This window comes from Heterodontus francisci, chromosome 37 (assembly GCF_036365525.1).
Source record: "Heterodontus francisci isolate sHetFra1 chromosome 37, sHetFra1.hap1, whole genome shotgun sequence".
Lineage (NCBI taxonomy): Eukaryota > Metazoa > Chordata > Chondrichthyes > Heterodontiformes > Heterodontidae > Heterodontus > Heterodontus francisci.
In genome coordinates this window covers 4,541,095-4,558,444 of record NC_090407.1, presented here as the reverse complement: position 1 = coordinate 4,558,444, position 17,350 = coordinate 4,541,095, and the positions used below count along the sequence as shown (strand labels likewise).

General features: G+C 41.5%; 1 protein-coding gene and 1 long non-coding RNA gene across 11 annotated transcripts in view; one reads left to right on the top strand and one right to left on the bottom strand.

Annotated features, from left to right (window-relative positions):
• LOC137351970 (uncharacterized) overlaps positions 1 to 457 on the bottom strand; it is an 81,678-nt gene extending 81,221 nt beyond the window's left edge. The window contains exon 1 of the long non-coding RNA XR_010969611.1: positions 119 to 457. This is a non-coding gene — a long non-coding RNA (uncharacterized lncRNA). The remainder of the gene's footprint in view (positions 1 to 118) is intronic.
• The window catches only part of mib2 (MIB E3 ubiquitin protein ligase 2), a 246,169-nt gene that overhangs the window by 158,799 nt on the left and 70,020 nt on the right, over positions 1 to 17,350 (top strand). The gene's annotated exons all lie outside the window — the stretch shown is intronic.

Genomic DNA, 17,350 nt, shown 5'->3' with positions numbered 1-17,350 from the left:
ATGAAACCCGAGCCCTGAGCACTTGTATATGTTTAATTACTATTTATATTGCTTAGTATTTTTATTGAAAATATGCCATTAAACTAAATCAACTGAAGTACAATGAATCTTAACCTACCTGCAAAGGTGTTCATCCTGAAAGTGGAGCTGATAAATGAATGTAAATTGCAGTCTTCGAGAAAGTGCCCTGTTTGCCCCTTTAAGCTGTTTGTCAGTTTGCACTGCTGTCCCCTTTTGTGTGGTTTTTCATGATTTTCTCAATATGTCAGACAAATGTAATTTAGAATGAAGGTCCAGTTGGTAATGGATGACTTGTCTGGTGAGTCCTAATATCCTGAGCAACCAGAGCAAAGCTTGAGCCACTTGTAAGGTTATCAGAATACAGTGACTGTGGCCTCGATATTTATGGGTTGCGTGGTAGAAGGGGGGAACCCAGATAGCCTGGGGACTTGGCAGTCTCGCGATTACAAATGACAGGGTCTCATTATCATTATTTTCTTCCATTTCCTGCCTGGCAGCCAACCAGATTGACAGGCTGGCTGCTGTCTAGCGGGAAAGTCAACAGGAAGTAAAGCCTGGCTACCTGAACCTGACCAAACCTGACTATGTGTGGGGTTCGGGTCAGGTCTATATTCTGAGTCCAGTATTTGGGCTCGGGTCGGGTTCAAGTTGGCTGTGGTCGGGTTTTGTTTTGTATTTTCCTTTTAATCTACATTTTGATGTGATTTTCTTTTCTGTACTAATAAGATGTTTGATATTTTCGGGTCGGGTTGGATGTGAAAAAAAATTGAATGACTTGGGCCTGGGTGGGTCGGGTTCAGGTTGGCTGCGGTCGTGTTGGTTTTAATTTTATACCCGAGCCAGGCTTTAGCAGGAAGCTGCAGCTGGGAGCCGTAAAAATAGCGGCACAGCAGTTGGGGACGTGTCCCCTGATTTTTAATTATTAACCCCATCCCTCCCGACTGTCTCCCGGCCATTGTAGGGAGAGATTAATATCAAGGCCAGTGTTGCAAGATGAAATATTAACCAACCATTCTTTTAATTTCACAAATGCATTCATGATCATTGTCATATTTACTCAGCTGTGAATCTTCTGCATTTTGGCCATGTGTGTATTGAACCTATCACTGTTTGATACTGCCAGAGCTATCTTTATTTCACTAGGGGGAGGGGGAAGTACATTTACATTGTTATTCAAAGCAGTTGGGACTGTAAAACCTATATTTGGGGGAAATAATACACACCAACAATACTTTGACTTTCTTGTGCATATTATAACTGACAAAAATTCTAATATAAATTACATACAGAAGCATTAAACTCAAATGTCCAAAACCACCTTTGGAAGTGAGAGTCACATTTTAAAAAATTAAGCTCAGGTTAAAGGTAACCTTTTGTAGCAATTTAATTTAAGCATACTTTACACATACCTAATGTTCATTGTCACAGGTGTGAAGCTCTAATTTACTTTGAATAAAACTGTTACATCATACCCCAGTATATTGAGCTCTGTTAATTGAGTATCTCGGTGTTCCGCTTGTGAATGAAATATATACTCTGTAAAATGCTATTGCAAGTTGATTATAACATCACAGTTATTTTACTTGGAATGATTTGTCAAAAAATGAACAAAATCTAATCATCTTACTTCCCAGTAACAAGAATTGAGTCACTTCTCCTTTCCATCCCCCACTCTGAAAGGCAAGAACAAGCATGGAAACACACTTGTGTACTTCCCTAATAATAACACTCACTTCTGCTTTGCAACATCTTGAAATGCAGCAACAAACATATTAATTTAAATGATAAATTCACCATATTGACCTCTTAATAGGATTTGTGCGCACTAGCTGTAGATTTTAACACCATTTTGATGCATGTATTCAAGGTAAATAGTTAGTATGCTGCTGTGGAATGCTATTGTATGAATGCTTAATGTGATCCTGTGAAATTGTCTATATTAGCACAGGTGGTATCACCATTTCTTTTAAATGAATCAACACGTTTGCAAAAATAGCTGAGAAAGAAATTTCAGACAAATGTATTAAGTGCTTGTACAATAGTGTTCCACGGCATTCTGTCGGGGCTCCACACACTGTTTTCTAAATAATTTCTTGTGACCTCAGCATTTACTTTATATCAAGTAGAATAAGCTAACCACATTTGTTCTGAAATAGTCACAATAGATGGTACCACTCTGCTTGTACTCTACTAGGTGACTTGCAGAGTTTGGAAAAATACAATTGATTATTCATCAAATTATATTTCACTATCATTACAAATGTTGCTTTGGACAACAAAGAAACCCAGTCTCCTATTTGTACCTATTAAATGTAATTTTTTAAATCTATAATTTCATACTATTTTTCCACTTTAATTCACAGCCTGTGTGGGCTCTCAGACTTTTTGCAGTGTTGCTGTGCAGGTAGTGGAAGGTGACAAGTGCATCTGTCTTGCAATTTTCCTGTACTGCTTCCCCTTCTTTCTGAATAAGCACCCAGCCCATGGTTCTGTGCCAGAATCACAGCCATGTGTTCTGCCACTCAAGCTTCATCCACACACTGTGCCCACTCTTGGCATCCTATATCATTTTACTGTATGGGTTTCAGGGTTTTTTTAATTCAAGCATTAAGTTTCAATTTTCCTCCATCCAGATGATTTATTTTCTATTCTATTCATTTGTTGGAAAGCTGGATTAGTTACTGTGGCAGCAAGAACAAAGCAACATCAATGAAGCAGCACTGGGAAACAACACATTTGCACAATTACAATCCACCCCAGTTAGTTAGCAGCATCTTAATGGAAACGATGGATTAAAAGTTTTATTTCTCCTATCAATTAATTTCCCAAATAGTCTGAAATGTTACGTTGGAATGACTAGGAGCCATTTTAATTGGGTGAAGGGTGGGGGGAGTGGTTACCTTAAATGCACCTGTTTGTTAACATGACACTGCGCTTTAACATGCTAACTCGTAACGAGTGACCAGAATTGCACACTTCATAACTCCTTTTTCACTCATTTGGAGGAGGTGGGGAGGGAGAGAAATCCTAGGCTACTATCAAATGCATGCATCTGTTAGAAACCTGATGGAGTGATATTTCACTGAAGTGGAGAAAATAATGCCCTGAAACCAACTCACTTGCCAAAAATTCCTTTTGCATTGTATGTTGTAAGTGGTATTTTCCACGAGATGCTGCTAGTATCTACAATGTAATGTGCTAGTGCCACCTTGTGGCAAAAGACAAGTGCTGTTGCAGTGCTTCATTGAATCGACTGGTGAACAATGTTGTGGGACCTGAGATCCAGGATCTCAGAAAATTGTGAATACGCTTGCAAGTTGTATTTTACAATCCATAGCAAAAAATATGGTTGCAGACATTTTGCAGTTTTTTTCCTCACCATGCGGTGACTGGCAAGGCTGCATTTATTTCCCGTTCCTAGCTGCAATGATTGAGTAATTGTGCAACTGAGTGGCTTGCTTAGTTCCGTGTACTTGAGTCACTTGGAAGTCAGACTGGCCAGGAATGTTGGGCTTCTTTCCCTGAGCCAAATGGGTTTTTAAACAATCCAGCTGCTTTTGCAATTGTTTCTTCTGGTTTTAGATTTTTAGAATTCAGTTTCATAACTCAAAACATTTGTATTGCTTTCTAAATGTTAGTTAAAGGTGAAGTTGTTCTTGGGCATTGACCCAGTACCATGGATCCAGGGTAATTTGGCAAATTGGATCCAAAATTGGCTTAGTGGCAGGAGGCAGAGGGTGATGGTAGAGGGTTGTTTTTGTGAATGGAGGCCTGTGACCAGTGGGGTACCGTAGGGATCGGTGCTGGGACCCTTACTGTTTGTAGTGTACATTAATGATTTAGATGTGAATATAGGAGGTATGATCAGTAAGTTTGCAGACGACGCAAAAATTGGTGGTGTTGTAAATAGTGAGGAGGAAAGCCATAGATTACAGGATGATATAGATGGGCTGGTAAGATGAGCGGAGGAGTGGCAAATGGAGTTTAATCGTGAGAAGTGTGAGGTGATGCATTTTGGGAGGTCTAACAAGGCAATGGAATAGACAATGGATGGTAGGACCCTAGGGAGTACAGAGGGACCTTGGGGTGCTTGTCCATAGATCACTGAAGGCAGCAGCACAGGTAGATAAGGTGGTGAGGAAGGCATACGGGGTACTTGCCTTTATTAGCCGAGGCATAGAATATAAGAGCAGGGAGGTTATGATGGAGCTGTATAAAATGCTGGTTAGGTCACAGTTGGAGTACTGTGTACAGTTCTGGTCACCACACGATTGGAAGGATGTGATTGCAATGGAGAGGGTGCAGAGGAGATTCACCAGGATGTTGCCTGGGCTGGAGCATTTCAGGTATGAAGACAGATTGGATAGGCTAGGGTTGTTTTACTTGGAGCAGAGAAGGCTGAGGGGGGACATGATTGAGGTATACAAAATTATGAGGGGCACTGATAGGATAGATCGGAAGAAACTTTTTCCCTTAGCGGAGAGGTCAATAACTAGGGGGCATAGATTTAAGGTAAGGGGCAGAATGTTTAGAGGGAAGTTGAAGAGAAATTTTTTTCACGCAAAGGGTGGTTGGAATCTGGAACACACTGCCTGAAGGGGTAGTAAAGGCAGGAACACTCACGACATTCAAGAAGTATTTAGATGAACACTTGAAATGCCATAACATACAAGGCTACGGGCCAAGTGCGGGGAAATGGGATTAGTTAGGACGGGTGCTTGATGGTCAACACAGGCGCTTTGAGCTGAAGGGCCTGTTTCTGTGCTGTAAAACTCTGACTCTATAACTAGGGGTACAAGCCAGGAGTGCATTGGAATAGTCAAGTCTAGAGGTAACAAAGGCTTTGATTAAGATTTCAGCAGTGAACGAGTTGAGTCAGGCAATGTTAGGGGGGTGGAAATAGGGGATCTTAGCAAAGGTACAAAGATGTGGTCAGAAGCTCATCTCGGGGTCAAATGTGATACTAAGGTTGCAAGCAGTCTGGTTCAGCCTCAGACAGTTGCCAAGGAGAGGGGTGGAGTTGATGGCTGTGGAATGGAGTTTGTAGCAGGGACTGAAGCCAATGGTGAGGTAGTGTTGGGTGCTGCTGAGCGTGCGTGTGGAAATTGATACTGTATTTTTGGATGCTGCTGCTGAGGGGCAGTGTGTAGCTGAGAAATTTCAATTCTTGGTTACACTTTTTGTATAATTTCATGTTTTAAAACCAATTCTAACAACACTTAGAAATGGGAAATACTTGTAGGATTTCATTGAATATGTCTTCTGTGTATAAGGATGTTAAATTAGTTTGAGCATTCTTAGCCCAGCTCCAACTGGGAATGGTTCAAAAGGCATCTAGATTGGCTATTTTATTCAGAAGGTCACAAGACTAAATGTAAGAAATTGAAAAGTTACACTCATTTAACAAGGGATTCTCTACAGAGGCTGGAGTTGAGACACATTGGAGAAACTTAGATGCTCCGGTCAAAAATCCCTGGCCTTACTGGTGCACTCCCAGTATGACTCCAACAGCAGTGCTGCAGAAAGGCAGGAAAATAGGCTAAAATCCCTTGGCCATACTGAGTTTCCTGATCTGGTGTTGGATATTTGCTCAATGGTGCTAGGTTAGGGAGTGGACAAAATTGCTCTGTTTGCCATTACTGACAATGGTGCAGTCACTCCTGCTAAACAGTGAGTGAGGGCAGGTTTAGCTCCCGTAGAGAATTGGCAGTCGGTGAGTTATCAGAGGCTCATCACTCCCAGTCGAACTGTGCTGCAGCATGAGCCAGCAGTCTTCACAGAGGAGACCGAGTGGGAAAGAGTTTTTTTTTAAACATTGACAGTAGGAAAATCACAGACAAGCTAACTCTATATATAAAACACATTGTTAGTGAGAATTTAATAGCACAAACCGTTCAATATAAAATTAACAGGGCATTGTGTCCTCAGGCAGTCACCTTCAGCGCTTGCTGTGTAAGCTTTTAGTTTACTTGTCTCCTCAGGAACCTTTTCCAGTACAATTGCACCAATGCCCTACATTTTGAGTATATTAAATTTCTTGATGTACTTTATGGCATTGAACTTTGTTCAGGACATTTGGATTTCCAGTGATTACCACCATCAGAGAGTCGGGATTCTAGGAAAACATTAAAACCAATTGACAGCACTCTGTGGTAAACAGCCTTGCAAAGATCGCATGATTACCTGTAACTGGCATCGCTGAATTAGTTTGCTGTTCATAGGCAGTTATTTTTAGCAGTAAAGTTAGGTTTGAGCTTTATTTCTTTGTGTAGGTGGTGATGCTGTGTTGAAAACATACATTTCAAATTTGCAGCAAGGGTATTGACTTCTCCAGTTAGATAATGAGGGTTTGTAAATTCTCAAGGAAAAGCATAGGATTTGTACAGATGTAAATTAAACATCTTATAACTTTTTGATACTTTTGATGAATACATTAATATTGTGGCATATTGCTTTTTGGGGTCATGGTCATTACCATCTTTTTCACAAGATTCAACAGTAAGCTTGGTTGATACATCTGCTAACCAGTGATTTTCTCTTTTCCATATAGAAACCATTCTCCTGATCTTTTCAACTTTCCATTCTTATTCCTCCTCAGCTCACACGCTCTTCCTCCTCCTCCTCCCTGTATCCTCCCTGTATCCTCCCTGTATCCTCCCTGTATCCTCCCTGTATCCTCCCTGTATCCTCCCTGTATCCTCCCTGTATCCTCCCTGTATCCTCCCTGTATCCTCCCTGTATCCTCCCTGTATCCTCCCTGTATCCTCCCTGTATCCTCCCTGTATCCTCCCTGTATCCTCCCTGTATCCTCCCTGTATCCTCACTGTATTGAAGTCACAACTCATTCGACTGCATCTTTTTCAAACTCGTTGCTTTTTAGACCCTCAAAACAGTGGAATTTCTTCTTCTGCCAAAACCACTGGCTCCCAATGCATGGGTCACCTGCAGATAGCTGCCATACCATAGTCAACTTGCTGGATTTGCTAAAGGCCTGTATTTTTTTTTAATGCGTCTTTCTGGTCTTTGGTTTTAATAAATTCTGTAGTTTTCTTAGATGCTGCCACTGGCTTTGTAAAGTCCTGTACTCTTCCCACGCTCTCATTGTTGCCTCTGGTGGACCCCTTCTATTTCTCAGCTATATGCTGCCCTTCAGCAATATTATCCAAAAGCATTTCAGTTTCCACATGTACGTTCATAACACCTTGCTTTTCTTCACCACCTCTCTCAACCCCTCCATCGTCTCTAAATTGTCAGACTGTTTGTCTGATATCGAGTACTGGATGAGTAGAAATTTGCTTCAACTAAATATTGGGAAGACTGAAGCCATTGTCTTCCGTCCTTGCCACAAACTCCATTCCCTTGCCACTGATTCCATCTCTCTCCCTGGCAGCTGTCTGAGACTGAACCTTGGTGTTTTTGACCCTGAGATGAGATTCCGACTACATCTTTGTACCATTGCTAAGACCATCTATTTCCACTTTCCTGACTGCCCAACTCCACCTCTTCCTCAGATCATGTGCTATTGAAACCCACATTCATGCCTTTGTTACCTCTAGACTTGACTATTCCAATGCTTTCCTGGCCAATCTCCCATCTTCCACCCTCCATCCTCCATAAACTTCAGGTGTTACAACTGAGGTGGAAGCAATGCACCGTCAATTCAGTCCCAACACTCCACAGGTCGCAGCATACTAAAGTTTTCCCACCCAACCAGAAAAACAGCCAAATTAAACACTCTAGTAACCCCCAGAATAAAATAGACCAAACCAGGTACTTTAGATAACAACAAATTAACTATTTATTAAAAAAAACTAAATCTTAAACTCTATTAAGATAAACCTATGTCTAAAGACCTTATAACTTATTTTAACCTAACTCCCCCCATTCTCTCTCTCACTCTCACACACACACTTAAATCAGTTACCTGGTTTCTTTTAAAAAATGATGTTTTAAAAATTAGCTGTTTCTTACGAGTGAATAAATAAGTAAGTCTTTGTGGGTTACATTCCTGATGGGTGAGGTATCCTAGTGTGAAAATAATGAAATGCCTCTCGAAGTCGTCACATGGATTTGATGAAACAGTCTGTTCTTAATAGGCATTCAAAACACTTCAGCTACAGCAGGCATCAAACAGTTCTTTCAGCGATGAGAGCACAGCAGTAGGTCAACTTGAATTTTAAAACTGACAGTCTCTCAGTCGAAACTTTACTTAAGTAATACAAACCGTTTCTTCAAAGGCAATTAGCTTGGCCTGTAGCTCCTTGTAGAATTTCTGCTGAGAAATAGGTCTTTCCTTCAGTTAGCACACTTCGCTGATGGCTGGTTCAGACCGGTTTTTGCCAGTTTTGCTTAGTGAAATCAAAACATCATACCATGTGACCTCTCCTGCTATGGCCTAAGAACAGGTGCAGCTGGCACCCTTTTCTCAGTCTTAAAGGCTCACTGTTTTCAAACAGTCTTAAAGGCACACACATAATACAGGTCATCTAAAACTCTGCTGCCTGTGTCATAACTAACACCAAGGCCTGTTCAACCATCACCCCTCTGCTTGCTGACCTACCTTGGCTCCTGACTAAATAACACCTCAATTTTTAAAATGCTCATCCTTCTTTTCAAGTGCCTCAATGGCTTCGCCACTCCCTATCTCTGATACCTAGCCCTACAGCCCTCAAGATATCTGCACTTCTCCAATTCTGGCCTCTTAAGCATCTCTGATTTTAATTTGTCTCACTGTCCAAGCTTTTGGTTATCTGCTCTTATATTTTCTTATGTGGCTCGATATCGAATTTTATTTGATAATGCTCCTTTGAAGTGCCTGTTGTACTCCAGGAATTAGCAGCACTGGTAAGCCACTAAATGCAATATAAAAGCAGATTTCGTTCACACATCATCCAGCAATCCACAGATTTTTAAACCCAACTTCAGTGTAACCAAATCAATATTTCTTGTTTTCTGTTCTATTCTGTTCTCTTTCAACTTCCTGGTATCCAGTAATGTGGCCCTTCTGCTAAGTTTCTCAGTTTAAAAATGTGGGCAAACCTAAATGAACTAGGTGAAATTTTTCAGATCTAATGAATGTGCCAGCAAATGCTACTACTGTATTGGGGTCCAGAATTAATTTAAACATATTTCTCATTGGTTGTTAAGCCAGTGGGTAGTAGTTGGTGATGTGTTCGAAGTGTAAAAGCCTGAATTTTTGTAAATGATTGTTTGATAGAACAAACCTCATTCGAGTTAATTAGGAAGTAAGTGTTCCTGTTCCACCTACAGTTTGTGTTCCATCCATGCATCTGTTGATTCACATTGTAATTGGTACCTCTTGCATTCTGTAATTAATTAAAATGGAATATTAGAATTTCTGCATATTGTTCACAATAGTAATTTTTAAAGCTGCTTGAGAAACTGCAAAAGAAAAGTCATGTTATTTATAGGAACTTGAAATGAAGGATTGCTTGACTGCTTATTGCGCTTAGTTCTGGCAAAGAAAAATTTAGATACCATCAATATGGAACCTTCAATGTACTGTCAGCAATATTGTGTTACAACCAGGTGAGAAAGGGGTCTAGGGTTCCCTCTCAGCCTTTGTCTGGTCTTACCATAAAAGAGTTTTATTTTAAACACATTGTTTTGTTTAGCTCCCCCTTAGTGAATCCTTGTTCACTAACTTCCAATTGTAAGGCAAAGAAACTGTTCAAACATGTTTTCTTAGGCTTAAAGAAAAAAGGTTGAACTTTATTAAACTTAAACTCAATTCGGTTAATGCCTATGCGATACACACATGCAGAAAGGAGCAGAAGAAATAAAGTGGTAAAGTTTGAGTCAATATCTGAAGATGGTTTTGGTTACTGTTCTTCAAACTCGCTGTAAAGTCCTTGGTTGTGGGTAGGTCTTGCTTTTCATTGGGGCCTTGTATTCTTAAACCTTGTTCGATGTCGGAGACTTTTCTCTCTTGAAGTTCATGTGTCTTCAGTGGGTCCAGAGGCTTGTGAGAAAGATGGGAGCAGACAGGAGAGGTCTTCTCACTCCAGGAGCAAACAGTATTTTTTTTCAAACTCTTTGTACAATTCAGAAAAACCCAGGTTGTCAAGCAGGTTAGTCATGTGACTAGCTGGTCTGACCACATGTGTTTGTGGATTCTCTTGTCTTAGCTGACCCTGGGATGTCTGTTCTTACACACAATACCTGGTGCTCAAACTCCATTGTGGTTTAAGTTGGAGCAGGGAATAGCCCCTTTGTCCCTCCAAGCACTGTCTGTTAGTATGCAAATGTTTTTTCCAGCCACGGCTAATCTGTTTAACAAATCATTTCCTCGCTCCAGCCACAGTTTAAAATCAATGGTCATATGACAAAATTAATATGCCTCATTCTTGGCAGGTTGGGGGGGTGGTGGTGGTCTGCATGACCATTGTCTTTGCAAAACTTTTAATGCTATTTTTAAAAAATCTGACCTGGATAACTGCAGGCTCTAACAGGCTAGCCAAACCATAATAGCAGGTAAAATAATGGAAGCTAAAGAGTAGTCTGAAGGAGTATTCTAACTAGCAGTAGCTTAATGAGAAACTTCCAGTAAATGATTTCAAAATCAGAAATTTCTGCTTAAACTACCTTGATGTCTTTGCTTATGTCGCCAATAATAAATAGTGAAGCTTCCTACGAGTAGTTTATTTAGAACGTCCTCAAATCTTTGACGAGGTTCCAAATAAGAGATGGCTGATTAAACTGAAAAGCATGGAAATCCAGGATGAAATATGGGACTGACAAGTTGGATGAAAATGAAGAAACCAAAAGTACCTGTGAAAGCTGCAGTCAAACTGGGGGAGAGGTGTTGAGTGACATACTCCTGTGAACCATGGTTGTTTCTTACCTGTTTAAATGTTGAAACCAGTTATAAATTTGCTATATTTGTAGGAGACACTAAAATAGGTAGAGCAGTGGGTCAGATGAATAAAATGTAATACTGAAAATTGTACAGTGTGATAAATTGGGTGAAAATATGTGAGATGCAGGTATAGAATGAATAGAATATAATTAGCACAAGGAGATTTAGAAAGGAACTTGGGTTTAATCATTGACTTTTCACTCTCAAAGTCTGGAAATGCAGCAGATCAATAAAGTGTGATTTGCGAGACTAGTGGAGGAACATGTGCAGACTGTTGTCTGAACAGATGACCCGGTGAATTCTGTTCAGTACACTGACTCTGGTTTCAAAGCTGTTTTTTTTTTTTGAGACAGTCCCTAACTTAAAAGTGAAACTAAAAACTTCAATGTTCTGGGGAGACAACTGGTTAGGACCAGATAAAAAAGACAATCATTTGACCAGAGCTGTCCAAACTCTGATTACAAGATTAGAGGTCAAGCAGGTTGCAGGCAGAGACTGGAACCTGATTGTAGGAGCTGGCCATTGGCAAATACAAGTTGCAGCAGCTGATTTTGGTGCCTTACATACTGGTGAAACCACACCATCAAGACTGTCGTGAGCAGGGTTGAGAAGGATCGAGAGGTGACGAGACCGAAATATTGAAGGGAAGACTGCAACGCTCGCTGTTGACACTCCGGCATTAAATGGGTGACAGCATCATAGAGGGCAGACACTGGTGATCTACCTGAAGTTCAGATTTTTGAAGCATTTTGTGGCTGTTCAGTGCCATCTGTGTATGGCCCAGTAAATCCATGAGATCTATCTTTGTTGTATCTGATAATTAATGTGTAATCTGTAAACTATATATATTGACCGTGATTTATCTGTTATTTCATGTTTAATTTACGTTGATTTTGGTTTGATAAAGTAAAAGTTATGAGCAAAATCTTGTCCATTTTGTTTTTTTTTTATTGGGGCCATTCAGTAAATTTGGTTCTTTGTTGATCTCCACAGGGATCATAACAAAAGCAAGTAGGACACTGATATATAGACAGAATAGTAGAATATAAATTTACAGAGATAATTCTAAAGCTGTAGAGTCTGTTGGTTAGATCATCTTAAGAGCACTCATTTCAATTCTGGTCACTAATTCCAAAAAAGGATGTACATGCATTGGAGCGGGTGCAGAGAAGGGCAGCAAGAATAATTCTAAATACAATGTGGATGCGAAAAGAAAGATTAAAGAAGCTCTATAGTCGATCAAAGTCTAATAAATGTTAACTGGTAAAGATAAGCTAAACCCAAAATATTCCTTCCAAAAAAGTAAGGCTCATACAGGAGCCTTGCAGGATGCATCCATTTAAACTTGAAAAGTAAATTTAGAATAGATATTAGAATAAATTTAGAACAGATATTGAGACAATTTTTACAGAAAGGGAAACAATCTACCAGCTAAGATAACGGACACTGTCATTAGGTACACCAGATTGGAAGAGTTGGAATAGGTGGCTGAGCATTCTAATGTATTGCTCATATTAACAAATAGTCAGAATCCTACTCTGAAACAGGTCAACAAGTGCAAATAAGACCTAATGCCAGTGTCAATTCGATGCCTTTCCATTCTTCCAAGATGTATTTTGATGTAATATTAGCATGAAGTTTATCTACAGGTTTGTGCTACTTAAATAGTCATGTATTTATTATTGAGAACTGTTAAATTTCACTTGTAAATATCCTATAATTGCTTCTCCACAATGTAAGCAGATAATTGCTGTTGGACTGTGAGAATCCTAAGAGAGAGCAAGAGAGAGGCAGTTAACAGCTGGCCAGTCTGGTAGATTGCATGGGCTGTACAGCTGAGTGCATGTGATTCTCTTACCCATCCCCCACGACCCCACACCCACCCCCACCATCATATCAGTAGCTCTTAATGCTGACTGCACATATTCTGCAGCTTTACCTGAAGTTTGAACATAAGTTATTTTGTGACCATCTGACCATTGCTACATTGAGGGTTAAATGAACTGAAACTTGAGGATTTATCCTTGCAAACAGAGCTCTAGCGTCATGACCTTATCCTCAGTCCTTCTGGCAGTCAGTATCAAACACAATGCATAACTGAGCTAGCTGGCCTATGTGAGCACCATGTCGTCGTCATCGCAGGCAACGTAAGCATTGCCGGGTTTATGTTAGTGAATCCAAATCTAAATTGGATTAAGTAGCTAATTTGCTGGACCTGAGCAACAGCAAGCAATCATAATTCATCAATGACCTTCCTTCAATCATAAGGTCAGAAGTGAGGATGTTCGCACAATGTTCAGCACCATTCACAACTCCTCAGATACTGAAGCAGTCCGTGTAGAAATGCAGCAAGACCTGGACAATATCCAGGCTTGGGCTGATAAGTGGCAAGTAACATTCACGCCACGCAAGTGCCAGGCAATGACCATCTCCAATAAGAGAGAATCTAACCATCTCCCCATGACATTCAATGGCGTTACCATTGCTGAATTCCCCACTATCAACATCCTAGGGGTTACTATTGACCAGAAACTGAACTGGAGGAACTATATAAATAATGTGGCTAGGAATCCTGAGGCGAGTAACTCACTTCCTGACTCCCCAAAGCCTGTCCACCATCTACAAGGCGCAAGTCAGGAGTGTGATGGAATACTCTCCACTTGCCTGGAAGGATGCAGCTCCAACAACATTCAAGAAGCTTGACACCATCCAGGACAAAGCAGCCCGCATGATTGGCAGCCCATCCACAAACATTCACTCCCTCCACCACTAATGCACAGTGGCAGCAGTGTGTACCATCTGCAAGATCCACTGCAGCAACACATCAAGGCTCCATGGACAGCACCTTCCAAACCCACGACCTCTACCAACTAGAAGGACCAGGGCAGCAAATGGGAACACCACCTGCAAGTTCCCCTCTAAGTCTCACACCATCCTGATTGGAACTATATTGCTGTTCCTTCACTGTTGCTGGGTCAAAATCCTGGAACTCCCTTACTAACAGCACAGTGGGTGTACCTACCTCACATGGACTGCAGCAGTTCAAGAGGGCAGCTCACCACCACCTTCTCAAGGGCAATTCAGGTTGGACAATAAATGCTGGCCTAGCCAGTGATGCCCACATCCGATGAATAAATTTTTTTTTTAGATGGTTAAACATATGTTTGTTACTCTGCATTTTATCAAATGAATAGAGGATATATGTCCGAATTCACTGTAGTTTTTAATCTTCCTTCATTTTCTTATAGCATTATGATGGTTTAGTATATGTGTGAATTAGTCCATCGGGGCTATATAGAATGTTGGGCCTTGTGTAGTGTTGGCCTTGGGGAACTCTATGGAGAAGAGAGAGGTAGCATAAAAATAGCACGAGCAAAAGAGACAAGTATATCACATGCACTCGACAGATGAAATGTTCCGGGATCGAAAGGTAGATGATGATAAATGAGCTGGGGAATAGACTGCAGTTAATAATGTCAAAGCAGCTGACCTGAAAGAATGGCAAGTGCCAAGGTAAATCAAAACTAAATTAAGGAAAGGTGTGAAATAGAGTGATATCTGGTAAGCATGCTCTGGGGGCCTAATATAGTAATAAGGAAGAAGGAGCTGCATGCATACAGTCATATCTGAGACTCACAAGCTAGTCAATCATCACTAGAAAACATGTATCTATAATGTAAAATGATGGAGTCAATAAACAGAATAGCCTGGAAGTTTGGCATCTTTGAGCGTTCCCCCACATGGTACATACCCTGCAGGTGAATGGAAAGGTCTGAGGAGCCCTGAATATTGGGCTTCAGATCACATTTGAATAAGGACAAGACTACAGGAGGAGCCCAAGAAGGTGAGTTAAGAGAGATCGGAAAGTTTTGCAGCAGCCCACAGGTAAGTGAGGGCCTGGGATGAGGGCGGAGGTGGTTGGGGTGGGGTGTGGATAGCAAAACACAGGTGGAAAGTGGAAATCGGAAGGCTTGGTAGTGGCACATGGGGATCGCAAAATGAGGATGGTGGTGGGATGTACAGCGACAGCTGACAGTGGCCCGTGGGGTCAGTGGGTCCGGAGATCAGGAGCAGGGGATCTCTGGATCACGGACGGGGGTGAAGGTTGGAACGGGAGGTTGGAGGAAGGTTGGATCCCTGGGCTGGAGGGCGAGGTCAGTCTCGGATCTTGGGGCTTGGAGTGGTGCCAATCAAGGGAGTCCTTTAAGGTGGAGCAGGAGGAGGTAATTAATTGATGAGTTATGTGGCAGGCATTCTGTTGAGTTGGTTTCCCTGAATGCAGCCCACAATGGTGCTGGCTGCCTCGAAGCAAACCATTCATGTTGTGGCAACCTCGAACAAGTGTTCGGCTCTTTATTTGCTTATGCAAAGGTCCTAATGGCAGTGCACATGTGGTTCACGTGCTTCTTGCCCACTGTTTTGGCGATCGTTTTGGGAGGTAATATAGTAACTGATAAATGGGCGTGTAACAGTGAAATTTCTGAGATAGATGTTCCAGTTTCTGTTTTTGACATCCCAAAAAATAGACATGATGAATAGTTGCTGATGATAAATTGCCCTGATGGCCCATGAGAAGTGTGTGAAGGCTGCTTCCATACTTTAATTTTGCTAAAGGCATGTTTAGAGTTCTCTGCAATATGCAGTGACATCATTTCTAGGTCTTTGCACATCATTGTCCTTATGTTCAGTGATTGACACCAAGCGTGTAGAAAGCAAGCACAGCTTTGCATTTTTTAAAATTCATTCATGGGATGTGGGCGTTGCTGGCTAAGCCAGCATGTATTGCCCATCCCTAATTGCCCTTGAGAAGGTGGTGGTGAGCTGCCTTCTTGAACCGCTGCAGTCCATGTGGGGTAGGTACACCCACAGTGCTGTTAGGAAGGAAGTTCCAGGATTTTGACCCAGCGACAGTGAAGGAACAGCAATATAGTTCCAAGTCAGGATGGTGTGTGACTTGGAGGGAAACTTGCAGGTGGTGGTGTTCCCATGCATCTGCTGCCCTTGTCCTTCTAGTTGGTAGAGGTCGTGTGTTTGGAAGGTGCTGTCTAAGGAGCCTTGGTGCGCTGCTGCAGTGCAGCTTGTAGATAGTACACACTGCTGCCACTGTGCGTCGGTGGTGGAGGGAGTGAATGTTTGTGGATGGGGTGCCAATCAAGCAAGTTGCTTTGTCCTGGATGGTGTCAAGCTTCTTGAATGTTATTGGAGCTGCACCCATCCAGGAAAGTGGAGAGTATTCCATCACACTCCTGACTTGTGCATTGTAGATGGTGGACAGTCTTTGGGGAGTCAGGAGGTGAGTTACTCGCTGCAGGATTCCTAGCGTCTGACCTGCTCTTATAGCCACATTATTTATATGGCTACTCCAGTTCAGTTTCTGGTCAATGGTAGCCCCTAGGATGGTGATAGTGGGGCATTCGGCGATGGTAATGCCATTGAATGTCAAGGGGAGATGGTTAGATTCTCTCTTGTTGGAGGTGGTCATTGCCCGGCACTTGTGTGGCGCGAATGTTACTTGCCACTTATCAGCCTAAGCCTGATTATTGTTCAAGTGTTTCTGCATTTCTACACGGACTGCTTCAGTATCTGAGGGGTTGTGAATGTGCATCAAGCATCGTATCATCATTTTACTGCTCCCGCCCCCAAAACCGGTCCACAATAAATGAAATATTTGTGAATTAAAGGAAATATTTTTTGTGAGCTGTGTACTTTTGTGCATCTCATTGCTTTTTTAAAATCTCATTCTTTCTATTCTTTGTCTTTTCTTTCCTCAGTGTTACCTTTGCTCCATATGTGTATGTTGCTTGGCTTATTTACTGTGTTTTTCCATTTTTACTTTTAAAAATTTTAAATCCTGCCATTTCTGCTTGACGAGCTAGGGAAATGTAATTATGGAAGCCTTTATTAAACCATGACTTAATGTGTGGTATGGTAATCTCGCTGTGCCATCTCTCAGTTTCTGAATGTCTCCATTGCTTCACATACCATGAGTTTTGTCAGGTCTCAGCTGCTGTGCTGGAGGGCTGCCTCAACCAGGAAACTAAATCATCTGTCTTGTCCATCATAATGTGCAACTGTAGGTTGATCCATGAAATAACATTGACCAGAAGGTCACATAATGTTTATTAATCCTGCCTTCTCTGTCAGATGAGGAGCCTCAGCGATTTGATGGGCCAATTATAGCTTTCCTCCTTAGCTTATTCAGTGGTAGTAGTGTCAATTCACCTTGTACATAAAATGAGCTGAATTTAAAAGTATTCAGAGGGTTGTTCCCCTGATGGCTCAGGGAGTTTATCCAGTGAGTAGTTTAGCATTACATGACCAAATAGGTCCTTGTTCTATATTGAGTTAGCTTTCTCAGTTCAGGTGGCAGGAGGGTTCCACAATTGATCTGAGTGTCAGGTTTAGGGAGAGAAAAAAATCAGCTAGGGTTCATACTTCTTGCTGTCCAGA